We start from the raw sequence: 17,074 nt of genomic DNA, 5'->3' as shown, positions 1-17,074 counted from the left end.
AATGCCACAGATTAAGCAGGCTTGAAGAAACCACCTGCTACTAGGATGTGACATCAAACCTGTTTTTTATAGAGATCTCCCTGTGGAGAAAAAATATATATGGGTTATCTTCCAATAGAAGCAGGTTGCATTTTATGGGTCAGTATCTTTACTGACGTGGGATGTGGGTGCCGCTGTGGCTTAAACCACAGAGTCTAGGACTTGCCGATCGGAAGGTCAGTGGTTCGAATCCCCAAGATGGGGTGAGCTCCTGTTGCTCGGTCCCTGCTCCTGTCAACCTAGCAGTTGGAACACATGTCAAAGTGCAAGTAGATCAATAGGTACCGCTCCAACCGGAAGGTAAACGGCGTTTCCGTGCACTGGTCTCGTTCGCCAGAAGCAGCTTAGTCATGCTGGCCACGTGACCTGGAAGCTGTACTCTAGCTCCCTTGGCCAATAAAGCGAAATGAGCACCGCAACCCCAGAGTCAGTCACAACTGGTCCTAATGGTCAGGGGTCCCCGTACCTTTATCTTTTCTGACAAGGTTGTTCAGAATGCTGCTCTTCCTCCTTTCTTGCTCTTCTGTCTTTAGCTACACTGCATTTTGCCTTCAGACCAAGGGGAACTAGGGCTCTTTGTTACACTGAGAGCTTAATCTTGCACTCATCAAAACATGTTTTGTTCGGATATATATCGATCTGGCCCTTGATCGATAGAGCCGCGACTTCAGACAGCTTTACGATCCCAATCAATCACTTACAGCGGTCCGGCACGCTTCCTCCCAAGCTGCGCAATAACTCCTGCTGTCTCTTCTCAGTCACGGCTTTTAGCAGAGTAGAACACAGCGTGTAAAGCAGTCTTGCTCCTTGTAAGCACACATAGACAGATTTGTCTATTTACAGCTCTTTATTAAAACATTACAGCATCAAAGACCAGGGCTTCTTTCAGCCATGTCTCTCTCACAGATACACAGAGAGAAGTGAAAGTACAGGGAAAAACTCCTCCTCCTTAGCTTCTAAAAGCTTCTGTCTCCTCCCAGCTTCTAACAGCTGACGTCGGAATGTGACGCACACTCAGAACAACTTAACCAGTTAAGTTCTGAACACTCACATGTTTAAAATGGTTTGAATAGGGGGAATGTTCCTGAAAATGCCTTGCTCCCTTTGCCCCACTTCCATGCATTCAAATATGTGTCTGAGCCAGATTTTTTTCGTCTCAGGTATCCACACTGATACTTGGGTTGGGGGGACAGAAAGAAACAACACGTATCCTGAGGAATGGGTCATAAGAAGAGTCCCAAAGCCCTCCAAATTATGTAATGCCTATTGTGTAAAACTTGAAGGGGATAAATTAATCAACTCTTGTGTTCCAACATAAATGACACCTCAATTTTAATCAATTGCATCTCTCCAGTAGAGGCCATCTTGATATCAACTCAAGGGCTAGGGATACAATCTCTGCAACCTGGGTGGAACGACTGACCTCACTGAATTGAATCAGTACCATAACTGCCTTTCAGTGACCACATGTGTAAGCATGCCAAAGAGGCTCATAATCCATCACTAGTCAGTTTTAAGGAAGTGATGGAGTTAAGGAAGTGGTTAGGTCATTAGTTCCATTCCTTTTCAAGCAGGTTGGCTCAGCTGAATGCTCCCCACTGCAATGATTGCAATGACCCATTATCCCTATGTCTCAAATGTCTCATAAGCAACGGTCAACACAGAGAAGCTCAAACCAATCTCCCATCCAACAGGGAGGGCACTGGCATTCTCATCCTTATGCACCTGAGTCAAAAGGAGCATCCGGTCACAAGCTGGCAAATAAAGAAACTTTTGAATGTGAGCCAAGCTCTGCTCCCATTCATGGTGGCAGCTTCCTATTTTACGTGAAATTCATAAAATACAACATACACATTTTATTACCCAGTCACAGCCCCTATAACTATGAAGGTTAAATTGCTCTACAATTAAATTATAGTCCTCTATCCAGCCTGGCTGGGGTGTGGCATGGTGGGGCCCCATCATCATCACCCAGTAGTATACAATCGAAGCTAATGGCCATCACCACATCTTCTAGTAATATTTGTATTTTAGTTATACATCATACATGAAAAAGTTGTATTCTTACTTACAGAAAACAAACAAACAAACAAACAAAAAACTGTTACCTTTCCAAAGTAAATACAAAAACTAAGCTAGTGGTTTTGAGAGGCGAGAGGTTCCATAAGACTAACAGATGCTTCTTTCTCAGTCGTCAGAATTTTATTTGGGGTCTCTGAGGAGAATCAGAACTTACAGGGTTAAACAGTTCTGAGTGACGTCTCACATTCCGAGGCGTGGTTATGTTCACATACGGGAATTTTCCTTTGTGTGTGTTCTCTTTCGGTTTTGACTGAGAGGCGAAGAGTATGTCTGCTTGTTCGCCGGGCTAAATTTACGATGTTATTCTACACAATAAAAGACTGTTGGAGATAAGAGAAAAGCTTGCAGTCTGATTTATTACCCACACACGGCAACAGTGTTTCACCGCTGCGTGAACTCTGCTGGGACTAAGCTAAGAGAGCTGAAGGTGTTTTCTATCGGCACAGAAGCACAATATGAAGGGGGAAACGTGCCGGACGCCATCTTAATTCCACAGGTTATGGAAGTCAGCCAAGCGTTTGAAGCTGTTGCTGCGTTGTGCCTGTGGGGGGGGGGGGAGCCAGCTGAGCTGAGCTGGAGCCAGTTGGAGTTTTGCCTAACGTTTTGAGGCAGAGAGAAGCTCGCTGGGAGGATCTGATCTGCAGAACCGGGTGCCGGAGCAGCTGCTGTTACGTGAGTACGCTGAGCCCCGGGGGAGAAGATGGCAGACGGCCAGGAGTCATACTCCGTCCCTTTTGAAAAATTAAATGGCAAAAATTGGGAGGAGTGGAGCAGGAAGCTGAAGGCCTGGCTGGTAGCCAAAGGTCTGTGGGGGGCAGTCCAAGAGCTCCCACAGCAAGCTGCAGCCGGAGCAGCAGCAGCAGATGTAGCAGCTGCCCATGCCTCACAGAGGAGGAACCAGAAAGCCCTGGGAGCTATAGTGCTCAGTTTGGAGGGCTCACAGCTGCCTTTGGTAGAGGGGCTGGAGACTGCTCATGAGGCCTACCAGGCACAGAGAGAGTGCACCACAGGACGACAGCTGGGGGAAAATCCACACTAGCCCGTCTTGAGGTATGTGCCTATCTGTTCAGGCACCGGCTGAATTCCTTAGACCTCCCTCCGGCGACTCCCGGCAGGAATAAACATACTCGAGGTCCGTTCCGGCGATTTTCCTCAGGCTGTGAGGAAAACACACCAACTGCTTCTCCTGCTTCTCCTCCTCCCTGCATATCCCCAGGGAGGGGAATCAGACACAGTCAGAAACGTATCTACATGTCTTTATTTGTGTCTTTTAGCAGTCATACAGTAAAGATGTCTGCTCTCTTCAACAGACAGAGAGAAACTCCACCCATGTACTTCCAGCACAGGTCATATGACAAACCCACTGAGCTAACATCCGGTGCTCAGTACAGAATGGACTGCCCCTTTGTGTCCATGGCAACAGTCACAAACTTCCTGTTTGGCTTTCCAGCCACAAGCAGCAGACTTGGCTGCTATAGCCTTTGCTTGCTGCAGCTTTGGTGCTTTAGAATAACATACTCCCCCTAAAGTATCAATGCGTGCTGCGAGCAAAGCGTCATCCAGAGAAGAAAACAAACAGTTCTTATACTTATAACATTCCCCTGTTGTTTCAGTTCCACCCTTGGAACTACCCGCCACTGGTTTTACCAATGTACCTCTCTGGTTGTGTGACTTCCAAGGAATGAGTGCTTCTGCATTACCTTGGTTAGCAACTCTCTGTTGTGCCTTTGTCTCTGACTCAGACACAGCTTCAATCTGACCTTGGTCGTTTACAACAGCAACACATAAGTTAGCAAACTCTTGTGAATACCTCTTGGGTGGTACACCCTTCGTTGCTCTCTCAGACCTACGTAAGAGGTGCTGCTCTCCTTTGCTTTCTGGTTCAGCCTGTGAACTCTCTGGAGAACCAGTATTAAGCTTAATCAGTGGTTCATCCTCCTCTTCTGAGGGTCTTGTCATTATGTGAGATTTCCTCTCAATGACTGTGACAACTGAGCTGTCTGAGCTATCGCTGTCATCTTCAGTACTACTGAACTCAATAAGATCAAACTCATCATCATCAGAATCATCATCAACTCCTGTGGAAAATGTTTGAACAATCACTCTCTCCTGTTCAGGAGCACTCTCTAGAAATTTTGTGAGAATCACTTGACCAGATTCAGACAAAATTACTCTGTAGAGACCCTTTTCATAACCCACAAAAATGCCTCTGGCATACTTTACTCCACCTGGAGCTTCTGTTCTCACATGAGACCCAAAAACCTTGAAATGGGCAACAGAAGGTTTTCTGTGGAACAGTTTCTCAAAAGGAGAACATCCCAACTCTTTTGAAAACTTTCTCAACCACGTGTAACAGAATGACATTAGCGACTCAGCCCAGTACTCATGTGGTAGATGTGAACTAAGCAATTGCGCTTCCATTCCCTTTTGCAATTCTTTGTTCACCCTAACACAAACACATTTGTTCCAAGCTTCTTCGGAACTAGCAGTTTTGTGTCTTATCCCTTTCTTCTTCAGGAACCTCTGGAACTCCTGTAAGAGAAAAATTGGCTTCTCATCTGTGCAAAGACAATCTATGTCAGCATCATGCATATTTTTAACTTTGTCACAAAACTCTTTAAACCTTTCTAAGGCTTCTTTCGGTCTCTCCAAAAGATAAAGCCAGACAAAACCTGTAAAAGAATCAACACATATTAGGTAATACTTTGCATTGCCTCTAGATGGTGCAAAAGGACCAATCACATCAGCATACACCCGCTGAAATGCCTTGTCGACCCTCGAGGTCACCTGCTTGGCGTCCTTTTTGGCTACACCTGCAAAAGAGATCATGTTAGAATCACAAGAATTACATTCCATGTAATCACTTTGATCAAAAGTCAACAAATACAGTCCATCTTTCTCTTTGGCAGAAAGATACAACTCTCCATCTTTGTAGATCTTGCAGTTCTGATCATCATAGGACAGTTTTAGTCCCTTCTTGGCAATCTGTGAAACGCTGAGCAGATTGAACTTCAACTCTGGAACCAAATAAACACTGTCTATAGTCAAGTTCAGACTTTTAAGATACACAGTCCCAATTCCGGTGGCTTCAAGCTCTTGACCGTTGGCTAGTTGCACCGCGAAGCTTTGCTTCTTAAACGTAGAAAATAGTCCTCTGTGTCCTGTCATGTGAACTGTGGCTCCAGTATCGATGACAAAGAAATTCCCCGCTTCTGGTGTGGCTTTTAGCGACATCAAAGCCTTTGCAGTCTTTGCCTTTGGCTTGGTGTGACCTTTGTCTGACGCCTCAGACTTTGTGGAGCTTCCCTTGGCTCCTCTGTTCTGACGTGGCTTCTTGCAGTAACGCTGAAGATGCCCAGTCTGGTCACAATTGTAGCATCGGACAACGTTTAAAGCTACAGCGTCTTCTCCAGTAGCAACAGCAGTGGGGGCGTTAGAACTCCGTTCTTGTCTCCCCCTGTCCTTCACTTCCAGTGCGGCAAGTCTGTCATGTTCACAAAGAACCACGGCAAAGACCCTCTCCGACGTTAGATCAGCTGCTGGGAGAGACCCCAGCTGACTGGCAACTGTTTTGTAAGTCCGATTCAGGCTGTTGATCACCATGAAGCAAAACACTTCCTCCTGCAGACGGAAGTTACGTTCCACCATCTGTTGACGCAGAAATTTCATTTCCGTCAGGTGCGCTTGAACATCTCCATCAGGCGCAAGCCTCAGGTTGGTCAGCTTCTCAAAATACAGCAACGCTGAAGAACCTGCATCTCTCTGATGTGTCCTTCTCAGCGTGTCCCAAACATCTTTCGCGTGGTCTAAATCTTGTATGTGGATCAGCTGCGAATCTGACACGCACAAAATTATAGCAGTTCTGGCCTTCACATCCTGTGACTCCCAAGCACGCGTTGGTGCTGCTGGGATGGGGTTTTCAATCACCCCAAACAGTCTCTGATTCTGCAGCAGGGCCTTCATCTTAATAGACCAAGATGCATAATTGTCACTCAAAATACAGCCCTTGAGGCCCGACCGGAACAGGAGCCTCAACTGGGAAACCCAGAAGCTAGGTCAGGGGAACCCACTCATCAATCTATGCTTGGAGGAAAGGGGGGGTCTCCTGCCCCGATCGAGGTGGAGGAGTGGCTAAACGACACAAGAGCTCGACATCCAGATCTGGGCAGTTTTAATTACATAATGACAGGGTTGTACAAAGATCTGCTGGAAGAACATCAAACTCAGCTAATTAAAGAACTGGGGCCAATTAAAAACTTTCTTTCAGAATGTTTGGGTTTGCTCACCTCCCTGATTGAACTAATCAGGAGGAAAGAGGACTGCCACTTTCACAAAGAAGCCAGCAATAAGCCAAATGGAAATAAAATCCAGCCCAACATCAAAGAAAGGAAAACAAGCAGAGCCAAACTAGTCCAAGGGAAAGTACTGGCCACTAGGAAACCTTCCTTAAAGGGAAAGACACCAATGCATAAGAAGAAGCCGAAGAATGTGAAGATAGGCCGAAAGGCTAAGCTGCCCTCCTGGACGGGGAAAATGAACTTCTCAAAGTTATTCAAGATTTTGGAGAACTCAAGCACAAAGAACCCCAGCATAACAACGCCAAATAAGAGTCAAAGCCCAAACATTTTAAATAAACGTCAGGTGGCTAGCCCTCCAAGGCAAGTAAAACAATCGCTGCCCCCTAGTGGCAAACTAAAGAAAACTCCAGACCCAAAGCAAGAAACTCCCCAGAAGGGAGCACAAAAGAGCCAGAACTTAATTTTAATTAAACATAAACTAGTCCTCCTCCCTCTCTTCAAGCATGGAGGCCTTTCCACACCTGCACAACAGAGAATTTATATACTTAAGAAAATTGACTTAGTCATCAGAGGCCTTATTCCAGCAGAAAATATTGTTAGCGTGAAATTTCTTCCTTTTGATAAGGCCCAAAACAGAGTCGTGGTGACCTTTAAGGACTGGTCGGTAACTAAACAAATCTTGGACAAGAGGGACAGGCTCCAGAGGGCTGGCCTGTTGGTGACCCGCCTATTCGAAGAGTCTGGCGTTCCACCATCCCTCTTAGGAACTCGCAAAGACAAACTGGAACATACTGAGCAAGGGTCCTTGAAACTAAGACAGGAGATGAGACTGCCTAATGAGGGGACGGATAACTTCTATCCAGAAGAAAAGGCATTAATAAATCAGTTTGGATTGTTGCCTTTCCTTGCCCAATCTGAGATCTTGAGAAGATTGGAGACCCTTAGAAATAAGCTAACAGAGATGAATGCTCAGGAAAAAGTAAGAGAGAAAGAACCGGCAACGGACCAATTAAAGAAAGAGAACCTCTCTGAAAAAGCCAAGACAGACCCCATGAAAGATTACCCTTATAATACCTCTGCAACTGCAGAGATAAACCTGTTAACAACAGATCTAACACAGTGCGCAAGGGATAAACTACCATCTAAGAAGGAAACCATCCCTATGGCAACCATGAAAGACTACCTTTATAATACCTCTGCAGCTGCAGAGATAAACCTGACAGCAACAGATCTAACACAGTGCATAAGGGACAGCAACAATCTACCATCTAAGAAGGAAACCATCCCTATGACAACCACAACGCGCTCTTGGACCAGCATGAGATACCTGGATGAGGATGAACTTGGTATCAGTCAAATAGAACACCTCAAGGTACATTCGCCAAAAAAAGGAGTACTGATCACTAATGTTAGCACGCTGCACCCTTCAATTGATTCCATTGAGTACCTGGGCGATAATACATCTATGGACATTGCCAAAATGAACGAAATTCAACCAATAGATAAAAAGATAGGCCCTAAAAATCTTTCAAAGGCAAATTGACTAAGATCAACTTTTGGCAAGACAACGTGCAACCTTGCCTTGCTAACTTGGAATATTGCAGGTTGGCAAAAGAGGGTTTCTGACCAATCCTTTGCTAAATATATCCAGAGACATGACATTGTGTTTCTCCAGGAGACCTGGAGCACAAGTGAAGTGGAGTTAAATGGCTTTTCTGCGTTCTCCCTCCCAGGTCTTTTAAGTACTAGAGGGGGGCGAGTTAAAGGTGGGTTAGTTACTTTAATCTCAACAAGGCTAAGGGCCATATTTAAAAAACTAGACCCACTAGACCATCTGGCCACAGCTGTGCAAGTACAGTGGAGAACCCACAGCTTGCTGCTGATTAACGTATACCTACCCCCACAAAGAGAGAAAAGACTGATAAGAAATACTTGGGCTCAGTTAGAACAGTATCTTGACAAACTATCAAATCAATTTCCTGATGCCTCTGTAGTGGTGGCAGGCGACCTAAATGCCAGAACTGGACAATCTGATGAGGCCTTGTATGCCCATTTCCATGAAACAGCCCCCATTATAGAGGAAGCCCACTCAATACCAGCTAGAATCTCAAAGGATAAAGGCTGCAATTATGCTGGCTTATGCCTATTACACTTGGCCAACAAGTTGGACTTGGTTATACTAAATGGCCGTACAGAGGGGGAGAAGGTCGGAGAATTCACATTTATATCTAACAATGGTGCCTCCACAATTGATTATATAATCGTGTCGTATGATCTTCAAAACAAAGTTCTGGAATGCAAAGTGGAGGAGCGCTTAGACAGTGACCATCTGCCATTAAGTGCACTCGTAGCTGCGGGAAAGGATTTATCCTGCGCTGAGAAAATTGAACATTCGAGCCCTACAGCTTTGGAGCTCAGATATTCTCGTATCAGATGGACAGATGAACTGCATAAGGAAATTTCAAGTAGGCTATGCTCAAAGGAATTCCTCACTAAGAGAGAAAACCTTATAACTTCCTCAAGCCATGAATTAAAGATAAATTTATTTCAGGAGTTAATTTCACTCCTTCAAGATTCCCTGAAGGAAAAAAGGAACAGGTCAAGTAGGCAATCCTCAGTATATAAAAACTCCAAACCCTGGTTTGATCAAGAATGTCAGGACATGAAGCTAAACTTACTGAAAAAATACAAGAATTATAGATCTGCCAATTTACCCCAACTCCCCACGGTCTGGTTTGAAGATAAACGAAATTATAAAATCTTGATCAAAAATAAAAAAATCCTGGCACAGAAAAGAGAATGGAAATGCCTAATAGATGCATCCAGAGAGAGAGATTCGGCCACCTTCTGGAGACTGGTAGCAAATGGAGTGCGATCTACCTCCTCAGAAGTGGAGTATACTATACCTGCAGGGACTTGGGAGGCATTTTTCCAATCTTCATATTCAGCTCTGCCTTTGACACAGCCACTAATACAGTGTGCGGCAGGTGATGAGTGGCCTCCGGTGTCGGTTGCGGAGATCAGGAGACTTATTCAGGCACTCAAACACAGAAAAGCCCCGGGAGCAGATAATATCGCTCCTGAGCTTCTCAAAGCCAATATTGACTGGTGGGCTCCAGTCCTTGCCACCCTATTCACCAGCATAGATCAAACAGCAATAATACCAGAGGACTGGGGATTGGCAATTATCGTTCCCATATTCAAGAAAGGCTGTAAACTTGATCCAGCCAATTACAGACCAATCAGTCTCTTAAGCATCATTAGCAAACTTTATGCAACTCACTTACGTGAAAAGTTTGCGGACTGGCTGGAACAGGAGCACATCCTAAAGGAAGCCCAGGCTGGTTTCAGGGCACATAGATCAACTCTAGACCAAGGATTGGTATTGCAACATCTAGTGGAGAAATACACCTCAAAGAAAGGAGGCTCCCTCTATGTAGCCTTTATAGACTTCAAATCAGCTTTCGATTTGATACCCCGGCACAGACTTTGGGAAAAATTAAATGCCACAAACATCGATAGACGTCTTTTGCTTCTTATCCGTAGACTACATGAAAATACTCGGATCCGTGTTAGATGCGACCGTTATGGGAACCTATCAAAGGAAATCCAAAGTTTCCATGGTGTCAAGCAAGGCTGTGTTCTTGCCCCTATTCTATTTAACTTCTATATAAACTCCTTAGTCGGAAAGATGGAGGAAGCAAGTACTCATCCCCCAAACCTAAATAATATACCAATCCCAGTCCTTTTGTACGCAGATGATGCGGCACTTATTTCCTTCTCTTGTGTGGGTCTAAGAAAACTTTTACGAGCTCTTACAGAGTATTGCGAAGCTGAACACCTAATAATAAATTACACTAAATCAAAAATTATGGTGTTCTCCAAGAGAAAACTCCGACATAAATGGAAAATTAATAACCAACCTATTGAGCAAGTAACATCTTTTAGATATCTTGGAATAATTTTTGATGAGAAGGGATCTTGGTGCCATCAGATTAAGAACTCCATTGTAAATGCGCAAAGATCTTCCAGAGCTATCATAAGATTCTTTTACAGAAAAGGAGGTCAATATGTTCCTGCTGCCTCCCAGGTCTTTGTTGCAAAAATACTTCCACAATTGATGTATGGCACCCAGATATTTAATTGTCAAAAACTCAAGTCCCTGGAATCTGTACAAACTAAATTTTACCGCTCCCTACTAGGGTTACCTACCTGTGTCTCCAACACAGCCATCAGGCTGGAGGTAGGTCAACTCCCTATTAATGCCAGGATATGGATCCTGAAGATTCACTTCTGGCTAAAACTCATATTTTTCCCAGTGGGAGTGGCTCCATTGACTCTACTAGACCCGTTCCAGTCTAAATGGAGATTGTCGCTTTATGAAAAATTGAAGGGCCTGGGGCTTTCCCCACAAGAACTTATAGCCTCAGGTTTTGAAAAGGCTAAAAGGATGGTGAGCCAGCGAATAGGAGATGTAGAGCTTCAGGACCATATGAGCAAGATAGATAAATATCCAGCTATCCAAGATTATGGAAAAGGGTTTAATCTAACACCATATTTGCTGGATCTACAAATCGCAAAATACAGGTGGGCGTTTACCCTTACCAGATTTTATGTACTGCCATCTGCCTTACTAAAGGGCAGATACGAGGGCACACCCTATGCTGAACGAGTTTGCCCATGTGGTCTGAAAGAGGTGGAAACGGCTTCACATGTGTTGTTACACTGCGACCTTTACGGGGATATTAGGTCACTGTTTATTTCCCCTATCGCTCAGAAATTTCCAGGTCGATCTGAATCTCAGCGGCTGAAAATCCTACTAGGAGATAAAAACCCAGAAGTAACACTGAAAGTGGCCAAATTTTCTGCGGCTGCGATCAAGCGGAGGGCATTAGCTGTAAAAAAGTAAAAGACTTGACCCCTGGACAAGCCCCCCCATTTTTTTAAGTCTATACATATACTGTAGTGCATATATGTGTGTGTGGGTGGGTGGGTGGGTGGGTGGGTGTGTGTGCATATGTGTATTGCTTTTATGTATAATTTTACAATTTTTAATTGACACCATTATTCCCTTTGTAAACTATTGTTGCTTTTTTATGTTTTTTCTGGTCTATGACCGTAATAAATTCATTCATTCATTCATTCAATTGTCACTGGTCAAAAGGGGCGGAGAAGGCAAAGCTCCCTTCTTTGCATCCATTTTGAGTCCTTGCATTGACTCTCAAACACAAGCCTCTAAAATCCAATAGCTGGCTTGTTTACACTCTGTGCACCTGGCAGCTCTGAACGCTAGCTGCTTTGGAATGTTTCTTCCAAAAGTTCCTTTGGAAGGGCCTAGTCATAACAAAACCTTGTTTTTGCCTCTCCGAGGCAAAAGGCTGACTTGTCCAGCCCTCTCGTGAAACTGGCCTTCGTTGCTAAGCAACAGCATTCCTTTTCCTTGAACAGGAAACCACAGGAATGTTTGGAATGCAGAGCTCTTGTTTCTCAGAGCTGTTTTTCCCAAACGTTTCTCCCTCGAAGCAGAGAATGAATCAATCTGCATTCACACTTCTAAGCCTGAAAATTTCATACCTGGGCTCCGTTGCTTGGCTGTCAGCTTCTTCTGTTCAGCTTCTGGCTGCAGAGAATCAGCTTTCTCACCTCAGGCTTCCATGGAGGCCACTTCTTGATGCAGAGGTCGATGAAAACAGCAACCATCCTCTGCTACCACTGTTAGAATTCTAGCCCGTCTTGAGGTATGTGCCTATCTGTTCAGGCACCGGCTGAATTCCTTAGACCTCCCTCCGGCGACTCCCGGCAGGAATAAACATACTCGAGGTCCGTTCCGGCGATTTTCCTCAGGCTGTGAGGAAAACACACCAACTGCTTCTCCTGCTTCTCCTCCTCCCTGCATATCCCCAGGGAGGGGAATCAGACACAGTCAGAAACGTATCTACATGTCTTTATTTGTGTCTTTTAGCAGTCATACAGTAAAGATGTCTGCTCTCTTCAACAGACAGAGAGAAACTCCACCCATGTACTTCCAGCACAGGTCATATGACAAACCCACTGAGCTAACATCCGGTGCTCAGTACAGAATGGACTGCCCCTTTGTGTCCATGGCAACAGTCACAAACTTCCTGTTTGGCTTTCCAGCCACAAGCAGCAGACTTGGCTGCTATAGCCTTTGCTTGCTGCAGCTTTGGTGCTTTAGAATAACAGTTTGAGATAAAGCTGCGTCCTGGTGATAACATCAGACAGCATGTGACTGAGATGCTCTCTGTTTTCAACCAGCTGAGACTGTTGCAAGTCAACTTTTCTGAGGAACTGAAGGTTTATATTTTGCTCAGCTCTTTGGACAAAAGTTTGACAATTTGTGTCTAACTTTGGAATCGATGAATCCTGCAGATCTTACACTCCAGTATGTGACTGGACGCTTGTGTGACGAACAGGAACGCCGTCTCAGAGAGGGCCGAGCTGGCACAGAGAACCCTGCCGGTTGCAGAAGAGGAGGGGGGCAGGCCACCAGAGGGCACAGTTCAGGCTTATTCCATTCGTCGCTGCTTTATCTGTGGGTCTGTTGACCATCTGCATCGTTCCTACCCGCGGACAGCCAGAGAGGCCGGGCAGGATGTCTCCAAGGTCGCTTCCCGTGGCAGTCAGCCAGGTTTCCATGGCAGCCAGTCCAGGAGAGGAGGCCAGCGTGGGAATGCGAAGGAAGGACGTGACACAGGAAGTGAGGACGGTTCTTATCACCTAGCTGCCTCCATGGCAATGCTACGGGACAACTCCAGTGAGGCAGAATGCTGCGTTGGGTCATTGACTCAGGAGCCAGCCATCACCTGATGCCAGTGCCTCCTAGTGATGAAATGTGGAACTGCAGGGCTGTTTCAACTGGGAAAACAGCTGTCTTTGCTGATGGGTCACAGAGACATTTAACTACTGTGGGAAATGTGTTTGTTTCTTTTTTACAGGCAGAGCTGGAAGTCTACATTGTGCCTGGAATGAAACACTGTCTTTTATCTGTATCTTCTCTTTTACAGGATGGTTATAAGGATTGCTTTGAAAATGATGTCTGTTCTATTTCCAGGGGTGGGAGACAACTGGTCAGTGTTGTACGTCAGAACAACCTCTTTGTTCTGGAGACACCTCTGGAGGGTAAGGGGGACGCTGAGACAGCACAGGCGAAGTGTGCAAATGTTCCCATTCATGATTCTTGTGCTCACTTGTGGCATAGGAGAATGTCGCATGGCTGTTGGGAAGATATCCAGAAGTTGCGCCAATGCACTGAAGGTTGCAAAATGAAAGCATGTGCTAAATCCCTAGATTGTAGGGCATGCAGAAGGGCAAAGGTAAAAAGGTGCAGTTGGCTGGAAAGCCAAACAGGATGTTGATGTTTGTGACTGTACCGTGGGAAGAAAGGGGCAGTCAATTCACTGTACTGATCACCGGATGTTAGCTCAGTGTGTCATCTGACCTGTACTGGAAGTACAGGTGTGGAGTCTGTCTCTCTCTGCTGTTGGTGTTTAGAGAGTGCAGACATGTTTCTCTGTACTGCTGCAAAAGACAGAAATAAAGGCATGTAAATACATTTCTGTCTGTCTCTTTCCCCTCCCTGGGGATGGCAGGGAGGAGAGGGGAGGAGTGGTGTGTTCTTCTCACGTTGAGAAGGATCGCCGATAGAGACCTCGGCTGTATCCTGCCGGGAGTCGCAGACGGGGAGGTCAACAAGGAAATCACGCCGGGTGCCTGGAGAGTGGCACATTCCTCTGAAATGGCTAAGAGATTTTCTAACAGAAACCACAGGTGCATTTCTTCCGTGTGTTTGGTTCCGAAGCCTGGGTGCTTGTGCCAAAGGCTCAACAAAAGAAGGGTGACCCGAGGTCCCAGAAAATGATCTTCTGTGGATATGAGCCTGCGACAAAGGGGTGGAGGTTTGCATATCCAGAAGGTGATCAGTCCAAGCTTCTAATCAGCAAACATGCTGAGTTCTGTGAGCAGAATGGTTGGTCAAGGCTCCATGCGAGTCTCTCAGAATGTCTGTCTGATTCTGAAAAGGAGGGAGAGGCAGAAGCTGAACCTGTTGATGAGGACCAGGTCTCTGACCAGGGTCAAGAACAGGGTTGGGCATCTCCACAGGTTGTTAAAAGAGAGCCCAAGAGTGAGCCTTCATCTCCCGTTAGCAAAGTGCAGAAGGCCCGAAGATGCAGTGTCAGGGGGGAGTCTTCTGGTGTCGGAGACACACTTGCTGGCCCCAGTGGGTTGGAGGGAGCACCTGAGACAGTGCTCAGATGGTCCGCACGCACCACAAAGGGGGTACCACCTGAGAGGTTTCAGGTCACCAGCGCGTGGGTTGGTTTCGCGCAGTGCGAACCTGGGAGTTTTGAGGAGGTTCAACAGTTGCCTGAGACAGAAGCCAGGAAGGGGCAAGAGGCAATGGGAAAGGAGTTGAACTCAAAGAGGTCTGTAGATGTGTGCTCACAGTTTCCCACAGGATGCGAGACGAGAGGGGGTGTGAGGAGAATCAGAACTTACAGGGTTAAACAGTTCTGAGTGACGTCTCACATTCCGAGGCGTGGTTATGTTCACATATGGGAATATTCCTTTGCGTGAGTTCTTTCGGTTTTGACTGAGAGGCGAAGAGTATGTCTGCTTGTTCGCCGGGCTAAATTTACGATGTTATTCTACGCAATAAAAGACTGTTGGAGATAAGCGAAAAGCTTGCAGTCTGATTTATTACCCACACACGGCAACAGTGTTTCACCACTGCGTGAACTCTGCTGGGACTAAGCTAAGAGAGCTGAAGGTGTTTTCTATCGGCACAGAAGCACAGTATGAAGGGGGAAATGTGCCGGATGCCATCTTAATTCCACAATGCAGGCATTTGATGTCTGGTAGAACCTGGCCATGGAAAAACTGAAAATAAAAACTGTGAGAATATGTGATGGCTTTTCCATTTTCTTTGTCTTTTGTAAGTTCTAAAAGTGGTCCCTTCCAACTCTTCTATGATTCTATGAAAAGTGACTTTTAGAGGGAGCAAAGAGAGAGCCCCACTAAAGAGCCTTCATGGGTTGTGGCAATAGTAGTGACAGAGTAGAGCCATATGGGGAAAGGCACTCCTTGAAGAAACTTGATCCCACAGTGTTAGGCCTGCATGCCTAACCCAAGACTATAAGGCTGGCTTAGTGGCTTCTTGGCTGCCAGTAAAAAAAAAAAGGTAGCCTTAAGGACAGCTCCACATAGAGCACATTACACAAGTCCAGCTTTGCATGAGTCACAATGGCAAGACTATCCAAGTTTGGTGACTGTATGGTCCCACTTGGCTCAGCCGTAACAGAACTAGGAATCATTGCCCTGCCTATATTAACAGACTGAGATCTTTCTTCATGTGCATGACTCCAAAGGGATAGAGCAACCCAGAAGCTATAAGTATAAAAAGGGTGTCAGCTAGAGAAGTGACCCTGCTTCCTGGAAGATGGCAGAGCAGGATTTATTCTGCAGAAGCACTCAAGAGCAAGTTGCTTCCTGGTCCAGGCAGTCCCTGCATCCTACCTGCCATTCCTATCAGCCCGGACCATCGTTCAGCCCGGACACTGAAATCCAGCGCTGAGGGCCTTCTGGCAGTTCCCTCATTGCGAGAAGTGAGGTTACAGGGAACCAGGCAGAGGGGCTTCTTGGTAGTGGCGCCCACCCTGTGGAACACCCTCCCTTCAGATGTGAAGGAAATAAGCAGCTATCCTATCTTTAAAAGACATCTGTTCAGGGAAGTTTTAATATTTAATGCTGTACTGTTTTTAACACTTGATTGGGAGCCGCCCAGAGTGGCTGGGGAAATTCAGCCAGATGGGCGGGGGATAAATAAATTATTATTATTATTATTATTATTATTATTATTATTATTATGCAACTTCCCTGAAAGGAGAAATGAAGTTGCTGAGACAGCTCTAATTGAAATGTTCCTATCACCTGCAAAAACTGTCTAAGAAGTAAATTATTCCCCATTTGGTAGCATTAACTGCTGCTCCTGTGTGCCAAAATGTTAGACACAATTCTGCTACCAGGAATGTCACAACACACATCCAATAATACTGGCAGTTGCCTGCAGTTAGAATTATACCAATACTCAGCAGAGGGCAGGATCCTAAAATGTTCTCAAAAGCTCTCTGGGTGATCTTGGGCCAGTCTCCGACTCTCAGGCTGACCTGTATCCCAGGATTGTTGTGGGGATTGCATGAGGTGAGGAAGAACTGTGCATGCCCCCTGAATACAACTTTTAGGGGAGACTGCAATGAATGAATCAATGAATGAATGAATGGATGGATGAGATGTATATTGTATAGAGAAAGTGTGTGATGAAAATAAATAAAAGAATTTGGGGTAAAAGAAATGTCAGTTCCCAACAAGGATGTTCTTACACAGGGATTCTTTGCTTTCAGTGAGCTTCAGCCCCGAACCATCCCAGATTTGTCCTGAAGAGAACACAAATATATTCATATGCTTACACAGATGAAGGCATGGGTCCACATTAAAAAGTAAACAGTGTCAGTGTCTAATCCTTCCCAGAAATAAAACATAATTGGAGTTCTCTAGGGAAATAATCCACTTTTATTAAAAGCTTTGACCCCCATACATGTACAGTTGTGCATAGATGCATTATGTGGCACCGTATATCC

At 45.4% G+C, this 17,074-nt stretch overlaps 1 long non-coding RNA gene across 2 annotated transcripts in view; it reads left to right on the top strand.

The window, feature by feature from the left end:
* Positions 1 to 17,074, top strand: part of LOC309366120 — a 167,425-nt gene that overhangs the window by 46,583 nt on the left and 103,768 nt on the right. The window contains exon 1 of one of the 2 annotated variants that reach the window (XR_014166525.1): positions 14,471 to 14,543. The exons of the other annotated variant lie outside the window; for it this stretch is intronic. This is a non-coding gene — a long non-coding RNA (uncharacterized lncRNA). Of the gene's footprint in view, positions 1 to 14,470; positions 14,544 to 17,074 lie in introns of those variants that run through there. 2 annotated transcript variants of the gene reach the window in all.

This window comes from Podarcis melisellensis (genome assembly GCF_964234715.1).
Source record: "Podarcis melisellensis genome assembly, chromosome: 3".
Taxonomy (NCBI): domain Eukaryota; kingdom Metazoa; phylum Chordata; class Lepidosauria; order Squamata; family Lacertidae; genus Podarcis; species Podarcis melisellensis.
Note: the sequence above shows the minus strand (reverse complement) of the source record. Positions and strands in the feature narration are given on the sequence as shown.